At 46.7% G+C, this 11836-nt stretch overlaps 1 long non-coding RNA gene across 1 annotated transcript; it reads left to right on the top strand.

Moving 5' to 3' along the window:
• The first annotated feature begins 2102 nt into the window (after positions 1–2102).
• On the top strand, positions 2103–3682 carry LOC142589050 (uncharacterized). The gene is made up of 3 exons (XR_012829800.1): positions 2103–2439; positions 2585–2672; positions 3509–3682. It is a non-coding gene; the product is annotated as an uncharacterized LOC142589050 (long non-coding RNA).
• Positions 3683–11836: the final 8154 nt, after the last annotated feature.

Below are 11836 nucleotides of genomic sequence, written 5' to 3' on the forward strand. Positions count from 1 at the left end.
TCGTACTGTTTGCCAAAAAATATTTAGAATGGGAAGTAACCTGAGAGTTTCTGATAAATTTTTCTAACACACATCAATGCCGATATATGACATACTCAGGAGTCAAGCTCATTGTTTTAAATCATAGTCCCAGTCCAAGTCGGTAGCCAATTGTTGACGGAGTGCTCTTAAAATGTTTAAAGAAATATGTTCGTAAATTCTTAGAACTAATCTTTTAGAGGATCTACTGGACTACGTGAGCGTGCGGGGACGTCAGCACACTCCGAGAAAATTTGCTTGCGCTACACCACCTGACCGGTGTGATAGCGGACTACTGTGTACGCCGCGCACCAGTTGCAGAGCTTTATCCCGACCTTGGGGCTGGTTAATTTAAGGCCGATTTACGTCGTGCAGAAAACTGTACATTTCGCCCACTGGTTCACAAATTTTGGCATACACTGGGCTCGCACATGCAGTGTATCAACCGAAATGTGTGTACCAGTCTACAAAATGTGCAAATTTTCACCCGACCACATGCGTGCGGGCAGGCGGGTGGTGTGGTGTAAGGCTCGAGCGTAAATTTGCCCTTACCACGCACTGCTATTGCAATGCCACCAATTAGCTTTGCAACGAGATAATTAGGTCAGTGCATTCTGCGATATAAATAGTACGCCCTAAGCTGGAACGTGTCAGCATAGTAGCGTCACGATATTTGTTAAAAAGAAGAAAAAGAACCGAAACTCAGGGTAACACGGCGCTGGAACGTTGCCGCTCAAATGTCCAAATGGCTGCAAAATACAACTACTGCTGAGTGAGAGCGTGTATTGACCTGAGAAGCGCACAGGTCGAATAGAAAGAAAAGCTGAACTCTGTGCAAGCAACACTTTTCTGTGAAAAAATAATTAAATTACCCTTACAGTATAAAAAAATGTAGCTTTCTACGCGTTCATATTCGCACGCTTTCGTCCCTGCCTCCTACCGACGGCTTCTGCATATTAAAGGAAATAGGACCTTGCATCAAAGTGAAGGCAAAGTAACTATGTCAACTGATGTGCTTTATGGCGATGGTAGCTTGCTGTGTGTGAAAACAGATCGAATGAAATAATTATGCACTCTTAACATTCAGTGATCTTGCTTCACAACACGGCGACAAAATTTTGAGCTCCGACAAGGGGTCATGACATCCGTAATAATGGCATTCCGTATACCAACAGCCAGGATATCAAAGGCCATGCTTTTGCCGTGCTTCGGGCGTCTGAAAACTGCTAACGTCATAGCCGCCACGCTTCGGACATATATTTGACTATAAAAATAGTACTACAATGTGCTTCACCGCTGGGCGCCAGGGAGCAATGTTTTGTCTTTGAAAGCAGCAAGTGGTAAAGGATGCTCTTGCGCAAAATAGAATAACCACATAATTTACCCAATATGATTTTATTGTTCTATGTTTATTACATTTCGAGAAAAAAGTCGGTTTTCAGAAGAATAATTGTCTCGAAAGATAAAACTATACAGCCCCTAAATGCCCAACAAAATTGAGCCTGCTGCCTTCTCAGTTTTTTTTTTTTTCAACCTCGGCCATGAGGTGTATTCCTTCCTCTAAGTGCAGTTCCCAGAAAGGGGTGCGTACACAAAGGCCGGCCACAGCTTTCACCAAGAGGCGAGGAATGTCTAGGTGTGAGTCAACCATCGCAAGGTAGCAGAGGAGGGGGGGGGGGTGCATGTTTCGGCTTAAAGAGGGGCTTTAGTTCCGCGGCGGTCAAGGCGAAGCAGGTGGATGGAAAGAATGTCACATGCCTCTCCCGCGCATGCGCACAAATTTGACAGTTGGCCGAGTCGAGGCAAAGAGGAAGACCATCGCAATCGCCATCAGTTCCTTTGCGACGCCGGCATGGTACGGTCGGAGCGATGTAGGTGTTTCGTGTCGTATTGTAGCAGCAATCTAGCTATTTTTGCTGCTATTTATGCTTATGCTGTGTTGTGGCTAATTCATCGATGCAATTTAGTAAAGCAATGAAGGGGGCTAGTTGGTGAACGTTCCTGACCCGAACTATGATCACATTTCGCGAACTTGTCATATCTTTTATAACCCCCCCCCCCCCCCCGTGCCATATCTCCTTGTATATACGCGCGTTCTTTAACAGTATTAAACAGTTGGTAGTTTGCGCTACGTCCGTCCACGTCCTGTCCTTCCTTAATATCGTCTGTGTAAAACTGAGCGCAATATAACCATGAATCATCGATGCAAGCCAACCAGCAAGGTGTTTGCGAAGCCCACGGTGCTTTCTTCGTTCCGTGATGTGAGCGTTTCTGGAACTTCTCTGCCAGCTGCGATGCAGTGTCGTGTGAAGTGATTTAATATTGGCACTGTCCGTGTTTTAAACTGCACAAATAGCGAACAGCTGTTCCTCAAGACTGCTATGCGCCGAAGTTTTCTCTATCTCCAAATTATAATAAAAGGTATGTTCTTTTCCATCATTTTTCATAAACATATTATTTTGATGTTATTTTATTTCAGTTTCTAATGCCGCATTTTGGCAGGTTATTATAGCGCGAACTGTAACGACGTGAAATGTTCTAAGAACGATTTTCTTACCTTTTTCAGCTGCCCCGCGTCATGGGGTTCGCTTGAAGTTGCTATAAACACGAAGCGTACAAATACTTCGTTTTCACAGCGTTCGCAATGACCTAAGGTCTGGTAAATATTGTCTGATCATGAACTCATTCTTTGCTCTTTCCTACTCTGGGTGCACAGGATGAGAAACAGTAAAATATTGAGCGTATAGCTTCACAGTTCAGAATTATATATTTTTCAGCGAACCGGTTCACAATGACATAGGTTGCACTGGATAGACAAGTGCGAATGTGAAAGAACTCATTCGCACCTGTTTAACCACTGCAACCTATGTCATTGTGAACCGGTATTTTTTGACACTGATATTTTGTTTTCGAGTAAAAATAAACGAACACGTCAAATTACAGAAGCGTTCCATATAATGTGTGCTTAAAAATGCATCAGTCAGCCATTGGTTGCTATCACTGACAAAGCATTTGTATTCTTGAATACTGCTTCAAGCTCTGTCATCTGTTTATATAAAAATGGATGACACGTTTTGCACATGCTCGGTGCAGCTAGCTGGCGCTGTTACGTTCATTCCTTCCAAAAATAACCAGCTTTGAGTAAGCGCTCGCGTGTCCACCTTCTCTGCGTCAGTGTCTGTTGTGCGTGCTACAAATTTCACCATGAATAAACGATATAATTAACTTTTTAGTGAGTAACTCATTTATGCAGGTAATTGGTAGAGAAACCCATTTTGTACACTTTCCTAATTTTAATAACACGTTGTAAATACAACGCAGCAAAGGATATGCATTTAATAATGTGCCCCATCATTGCCATCTCCTCTGCAAGTAAACAGGGATGACGGTCACAATTTTAGCATTCATGTGAACCTTAAAAAGCTGTTCTATGTATGTGATATGCTAACCTGAACATGATGTTAACACTGACCATCTTGTTTCTGTGCAGGGTTGGTTCATTCTGCAAGCATTCTGAGACATCAGCTTGCATAATCGATGCTTGCTAGAGATTATGCGACAGCTGCCATGCCGTAATCAACTAAGTCATTATTCATTTTTGTTCATTTCTCTACTACTTCTCTCACAATTCTGTGTAAATATTTTCGTGTGAATAAACTTCTTTCAGTGCAAATTTGCATTTGTTTTCCATTTTCGTGCACCTTCTAGGTTGCATACTGCCGTTTACCAACATGTTCACACATACTGACAAATGTTTACACTATGCTACTAGGTCGTATGTGGGACAAATGTTACTAGGGGAATAGTAAGACGTCAATAGCAAGTACATAAGCACATGTAAGTAAAATTTTGCCAGAGTGTTACTAAAGAGCCTAAAGGCTTCTGTTGGTTGACGGTTAGTAGAATGTTTACAGACCATCTATGAACATGCTTCAGTTGAAGTACGGTAGCCAATTCGTGATAGGATCCAATTCTTGATAGGATGTTACTAGGGTGTATAAAGACAAATGTTAATAGGGGATTGGTAGAAAGTCAACAGAAAATATATGAACATTTTTCTTTTGAAAGAATGTTAATACGGTGTATAAAGAAAGCTTGTTAATAGGGGATTGGTAGGAAGTCAACAGAAAATATATGAACATTTTTCTTTTGAAAGAATGTTAATACCGTGTATAAAGAAAGCTTGTTAATAGGGTGTTGGTAGGAATTTAACAGAAAATATATGAACATTTCTGTTTTGAAAGAATGTTACTAGGGTGTATAAAGACAAATGTTCATAGGAAATTGGTAGAAAGTTTAAAGACATCCTATGAACATGTTTCTATTGAAAGTTGGTGGCCAATTGTTTCTAGGGTGTTACTAGAGCGTTGTTAGGATGTATAAAGACAGCTGGTAGGATTTCAATTGACTGTTGGTAGGTTCTAGTAACAAAAGTCTATAGACTGTCTAAAAAATGTTGTTAGAAATTTTTATAAGGGAAGCGACACTGTGAAAGACAACTAGAATGATTACCCATTGCGACGTAGCTCGAAATTATGCGCATCACTGCATTTACACTCACTTTCAGTAAGTATTAGCCTAAGACGATTCAACAGCCTGTGACTTGGCTTGCACCGCTACCTCGTGCACCTACAAAGAGCGCACCATAAAAAGAGAAAAGAAATGCGCTTGACCACACTTTCGCCCCGTCCCGTATGCACGCTGCTTTTCAGGTATTCTCACTATACGCGGTTTTCCCATAACACTGCCATAACACAAACCGGTTGCTGGGCGGGCTCTTCTTTTACATACGAAAGTGTAGTGACGTCACTGCTTGCTTCGTACGCTACAGTTGTCGCTTCCCGGCAACTGCAGCTTATGCAACCATAATCTTCACCAGGAAACGCTTGCTGCGAGCGCTATGTGCAAAGGCGAGCTTTCCGGTTCTGTTTTACCCCGCACGGCCAGCGCCGCCTCTGCTGTTGGATGGATGGATGGATGGATATTATGAGCGTCCCCTTTGGAACGGGGTGGTGCGTTGCGCCACCAAGCTCTTGCTACTATACTGCCTAATTTCCTACCTAGGTTAAACAATGAAAAAAAGAAAAAAAAACACTCTGAACTACCACGCCCAAATTTTCTGATCCCCTATTGCGAACTGTGCTTTTGTACGTCTCCATCTTTTGTCGTTTCCCTACTTTTCTTCCACCAATCCTCCAGGCGCCTCTTACTAATGTCTATTGCGGACATGTTTGCTTTACCACTGCTCCCTCTGAACCCAAGGGCTTCAAGGAGTCCAGTGGTGCCTAAATCGACCGCTGGGTAGACGTCTTCACGCTCTAATAAAACATGCTCCGTAGTTGCCCTAGCTTTACCGCAGCAAGTACATGCTTCTTCTTCCTTCTTATATCTCGCTTTATAGGTGCGTGTTTTAAGGCATCCCGATCTCGCTTCGAAAAGTAATGAGCTTCCCTTTGAGTTATCATAAATGGTTTCTTTCCTGATTTCGTTTTTTCCTCTTATATAGTTACTCATGGCAGGTTTCTTTTCCGTTGCCGCCACCCATGAGTATAATTCAGCCTCTCTGACTTTCCGCTTGACCTTCTTTGTGGCTGTGTTGTCCACCCTACAGGCAGCATACTTGCTGGTAAGCTTCCTAGTTCTTTTCCTCCACTGTGAATCCATGTTTTTCCTCTACAGATACCTGAACACTCTCCCAGCCCATTTACTTTCTTCCATATTCCTCAGCCGTTCCTCATACTCAATTTTACTGCGAGCTTCCCTCACTTCAAAATTAGTCCAGCCCATATCCCCCTGCAGAGCTTCATTTGTAGTATTCCCTTCGAGTCCTGATTGTACCCCTGATTTATAGCAAACAACCGCATTTCCAAAAGTAAGTCCTGGAACCATTACACCTTTCTACATACCTCGGAGGACCTCGTACCTATTGTATCCCCATAGCGCTCTGTGCTTCATTATGGCTGCATTTCTCTTCCACTTTACTGTTATGGTCTTTTCCTCTGTTTCCATATATCCATTGCCTTCGTTTATCCATATACCAAGGTATTTATATTCTGTTACCCGAGGTATTTGTTGGCCCTGTATCTCCATTGTCTGTTCCCTGTTTTCATTGAATAGCATAACACCTGATTTTCTAACACTAAATTTTAAACCTAAATTGTTGCCTTCCTGTCCACAGATATTAGCCAGACGTTGCAGACGTTGCTGCTCTGGAGGCGAGTGCCATCTGCTGGTGCTACAAGGTGCAAAGCGATCCGCTTTCTGCTGATTGGTTGAGATTTTGCCTACGAACACGAAAGACCCACTGCGAGGTAGAGCTATTATACATTTTTGCTGGGAAAATTATTTGAATTCCGGTGTTTTACATACTCAAAGCCCAATCTGATTAAGGTACGCAGTAGAACCTCGGGTTTTCCACAAACACCTAAATATAAGGACACGAGCACTATTTTGTATGCTGTCGCCCATCGACATGCGGCCGTCATGGCCAGGCTTGAATCCGCGATCTCGAGGTCATCAGCGCCATGCAAATGATATGACGCCGATATGACAATGGTATAACAACAATCATCATACCTTGCTGGTGAAGCAGCGAGTGTCGTCTTTTCTTGTGTGTCTTCACTGTATCCGTGTCAGTGCGCTGCTTCACCAGCAAGGTATGATGATTATTCACCAACTAGCCCGACTTTCCACTTTACTGAACGGTATAACAACACCGCTGCGACGATGGCATCAAGACAATAGGATCATTCAATAAAACTAGAGTGTACTAGAATAATGTTCAGTGGGACGAGCGGCTGGGGCGGCGCATGATTTGCAGTGAGGCGCCCAACGACGAAAAATATTCTGTTGACGGTGCGACCGAAGTGGATCGGGCCGCATCAAGGTCGCGCCGATGGAAACTGCTGGCGATACTATTTGGTGGGGTCGTTCGTACTACTTCGCGCACTGGTATTTGTGATTGGAGCACTCAAATGGTGTTCCTAATTAGTTGCAGATGACGTGAATTTACGTCTTAAGAATAAAGGCTTTCTTCTTTCTTTCTTTTTTTCTTTCTTTCGCCTTTATTTTTTGTACCGTGCGGTGATGGCGCATGCATTGCGGCAGCAGTGTCCGCTTTCATTCTGCTATGTTATTATTATTGTTATGTTATTGTTATGTTATTCCTGTCAGACAGAACAGCTACGATGCCCGCACAAATATTTTCCAAGTCCCCAATACGGGCACACCCCAGGGATCAGTAATCTCACTGTTGCTCTTTAACATAGCCGTGATCGGACTTGCCAGAAAAGTAGAGAACATTCCGGACATCAGACATGCAATCCACGAGGATGACATTACCATTTGGATCACCAAGGGCTCCCTGAGGGAAAAGGAAGCAAAACTAAAAGATGCCACCAACTGCGTCGAACAGTGTACTAAGGAAGAAAGCCTACAATGCTCAACGGAGAAATCCGAGCTAATAAAAGTCTGGAGACACAAACTAAATAGGATGGTACACACGGACAGAAGTCTCCGCCTCAACGCGTACCTCGAGGGCCGCGAGATACCCAAGAAGACCATGAAAAGAGTGCTGAGGATGTGGCTCCAATCTAAACAACGGAGCAACCACACCCAAACGCTCCTCAAAAATACAACGCTACAAATTACCACAATGATTTAGATAATCGGCACTAGTCGGACAGGACTGGGGGAACAAGACACTTTGAAACTAGTAAGAAACCTAGACATCAGCAGAGTGAAGTATAGTCTAGCGTACCAATCGCTGAATCTTCATGAAGAGAAACAAGCGGAAGTAATTCATAAAGCGTGCAAGATGGCACTGAAAGATGGCCCCCCTTGCCTTGGGGGTGCGCAATACTTTCCAAGAGCAACAGGAAGCTCAGCTCCAGGCACAAAAAGAAAGACTCCTGCAAACATCAACGGGCCGAGCGCTCCTCAAACGCCTTGGCCATGCCGAACAAATTAAGAGAAGCGTAACAACAGCTAACATACCAGATGAAATCCGCAGACAGCTCCGGGTGAACCCGATACTGCGGAACACGGATGCGAACTTGTACGGAGGCAGGCGGGCAGCACGTGGAGATTACATCCAAGGCACGTACTGCACCAAAAACGGCGTAGTGTGCGTACGCGCAGCCACCCACGATACTAAACGAGGACGCAGAGTGGCCACGGTCATCAACGCAAACCATCGCGCATGCACAAGGGACTGAATAAGCCAAAGCACCGTGACTGAAGCTGAGGAGCTAGCTGTCGCTCTAGCAACGGCGGAGTGCTTCGATACCAGCAAATCCATAGCCCTTCTAAGTGATTCTCAAGACCCCTGCCGCCACTTCCTGAACGGTAGAATAAGCCACCAAGCACTCCGTGTACTCCTCGAGAGGACAGGCGGCGTAACACACCACACAACACAACCAGAGCCGATCCAACGCAAGAAACTTTGGGTGCCGGGACATGCAGGAATAGGGGGGAATGAAGAGGCGGACAGGGTGGCTCGAGGATTTGCAATCCGAGCGCCTAAAGAATCCACAGCACAAAGTCTACCGTCTGTTCCAAATGAACATTCGGCTTTATTGGGGCACTGCAGTGGAAGCAGGATACGATATCCTCCCCCACATAAATCACTCTCGAGGGCGGAGGCCACTGATTGGAGACAGTTCCAGAAAGGAACTTTGCTCAACTTAAGCCTACTAAGTAACATGTACTCCACCAGATGCGCAACTACCCGGGGTGCGGTCAAAAGCGCACCTTGTATCGCACCGCATGGGATCCCAACTTATAACAGCACTCGCCAAAATCATAAATCCAAGTGCGGAGCAATGGGAGGCACTGCTGGCCAGCGACCGCTGCGGGGACCAAATTGGCCTCGTCCAGCGAGCACGCACGGCGGCTGAGGCTGTTTGAGCCTTGGACAAAGCGCCTCACTCAAGAGCGCGTACGACCCTGACGTACTACAACAAAAGACCCTGTAGAGGCCAATAAATGCTTTTGTTGATGATGATACTATGTTATTGTTGTTTCCTTGGAGAACCAATATTTTGCTTGTTTTCCAAGCAGCATGTGTCTCTAGTTTGTATTTTTGCACGCATAGTTTTCCATAACTAGGTCTTGCGAAACGCAGCGGGAGAACATATGTACCCTTGATGCTTGATGATTTAAACAAACCAAACATATCTGCCTCATCCGACGTCCTGTTATCCGATTCACACGCAGTATTCTTGCAAAAACAAAACAACAAGAAATGCACCGCAAGATTTCGTTCATGTCTGCATCTTCCTCGCACAGCAGAACGCGTAATGTGTCATACATTGACTTTTATTGCATTCGGTCTTCGGGCGCCGAAAACAGTTTCGGTTGTCTATTCTGTATATTAATGTTTGACCCGTAATCCGTGGTTATTTTCTTTTTCCAGTCCATGCTTTAAAAACGAAGAAGGCGCGACATCTTAATTAGCGGCTATTGGCAACTGCAGAATCCGTTACTTGTGCTGGCAGCGATGTCCAAATAAATGATGATGATGACAACATGTATTTATTAAGGGATGGCGCGAAGGCCTATAATGGGGAATAGGAAGAGGAGGGGGGAGGCGTATCCAGAGCCGTCCTAGAAGCTGCGCGTCCTTGGCGAAAGCCAAGAGCGAGTCTAGAATGGCCCTGTCGGAATCCATCGAGCCAGTTACCGGTCTAATCCACTCCTCGTAGGACGACACTCGCACCGCCCTCAGGTGGTGGTCCCGCTGTTGAGCGTGTCGCTGGCACTCCCAAAACAGATGGGCTGCGGATGGCCGCGTAGCCATGTCGCAGTCAGGGCACCTGTGTGGCGTCTGGAGCGCTTCTTGGTCCGCGGAGGCTGTGGGATGGCCGGGTTCCTACGATGGAAGGGAATTGGGAGACGGAGATGGAGGGCGTCTTTCCCGGCGTGGCCGGTACTGTCGCCACCGCTCCAGCCCATCCGGTGTGAGGACGAAGCCGGAACGGAGCCTATGCAGCAGCACCTGCCCCCGACCTGGGAAGACCCGCTGGAAGTGGGTCTGGGTCTGAGGGCACACTCGCACGGAGTTCCCTCTTGCGTCGGTTGGCTGCTGCTCTCAGAGCTCTGTCTAGGTCATACGGGGCTCCATTTGTCGTGTTACTTGTGCTGGTTGTGAGGGTTTCTGAAGGATCCCGGGAGACGACGCGCTTGGAAAGAAGGGCGCGCGCCACCGCGTGGGCTCTCTCATTTCCCTCGATGCACTGGTGACCAGGGATCCAATGAAGTGTTGCAGTGACCCCATGGGCCTCCGCACGCCTGAAGGCCTGCTTGACGAGGAGTACTTCCGATGATGATGTGTGGCGCGACTTGCAGGCATGCAGCGCATACTGAGAGTCGGTGTATATATCGATGTGTTTTGCTTGCGTGGTGCTTGAAACTCTATCTAATGCCCAGACTATTGCGCGGAGTTCAAGTTCCGTTGGGTCGTCAGCATCAGCAGTTGTAAAGGTAGAATGCGTCTCACAAGAACCCACTACGAGGTAGGCGACTGCTCCCTCGCTGGTGCGTGGGTCGAAAGCTGCGTCAGTGTACACTTGTTCATGGCTTGGTGGTGCGTCTGCCAATGTCTGCACATGACGCGCAGCGAATGCTGCCCGGCGGTGCGCATGTTGGGTACCCATGTTTCGAGACGTTGGTGTAGTGTCGACCACAGCAATGTCATCCCACGGTGAGATGTCGGATGGCAGTTGTGGCAAAGTTGATATATCCTTTCCCATGTAGGCCAGTAGAGTCCTGCCTTGTCTGGTGTGCTTCAGGCGTTCCTCGTGACCTGCCTTCGATGCTTCGATGGTTGCACGGAGAGTAGGCAACTTCGCATAGCGATGTAGCTCCTCGTCACGTGTGTGTTTCGGGAGCCCTGTGATAACACGGAGAGCTGATCTGTGGAGTACCTCTAGCTGTGTCCAGTGCCGAGCAAGCAGGTCATAACAGCGCGCTCTGTATATCACTCGGGATGTCAGCAAAGCAGTAACAAGCTTTCGGCATACGTCGGTACCAGCACCGCCCATGCGGAAACAGATTCGTTTTATGAGGTGCAGAGTGTTGTGCCATGTCCGACGAAGGTCTGCGAGCCACGCATCCGCTGTGCCTGTGCGGTCAATAGGTATCCCGAGAACGCGCACTGATTTTTCCGCTCGCTGCAGCGTTTTGCCTGCGAGAGTGAGCGTGAGGGCTGCTTCGTCGTGCGTTGAACCTCGGATCACCACATAGGTTGTCTTCTTTGGAGATGGCCGCATGCCAGTTTGCGGCAGGTAGTGGTCAATAACGTCAAGTACCGTCTGCAGGGTCTCCTGCTTCTCATCAATTGGTCGTGATGCAGTCCATAACTTGATGTCATCTGCGCAAATTGTGAAGCCCAGTTCGGAAATAGCCTCCAGTCGCTCAGACAGGCCTATCATAGTCAAATTAAAGAGGAGGGGTGATAGTATGGAGCCTTGTGGGACTCCCACTATGTTTGGGTAAACCTTCCCGACGTCTCCGTCTACCCGTATGGAAAAAGTGCGATCTTGAAGGAAGGAACGCACAAAGTTGAGGGGGCGGCCCGTGATTCCATGCCTCTCAGCTGCCTCGATGATTGCCTCATGCGTCACAGTGTCAAAAGCTTTACGGAGGTCCACCGCCACCAGGACGCTCGGGTGTCGCTTTGCGCGACCGACTGACTTTCGACGCAGTACACCCTCCCTCACAAGTAGGAGGCTGTCATGAGTGACAAGGTTTGGTCTAAACGCTGTCTGTGCTGGATGAAAGCGACCCTCTGTTTCTAGAAAGTGAGATATGCGTGTCA

This window comes from Dermacentor variabilis, chromosome 7 (assembly GCF_050947875.1).
Source record: "Dermacentor variabilis isolate Ectoservices chromosome 7, ASM5094787v1, whole genome shotgun sequence".
Lineage (NCBI taxonomy): Eukaryota > Metazoa > Arthropoda > Arachnida > Ixodida > Ixodidae > Dermacentor > Dermacentor variabilis.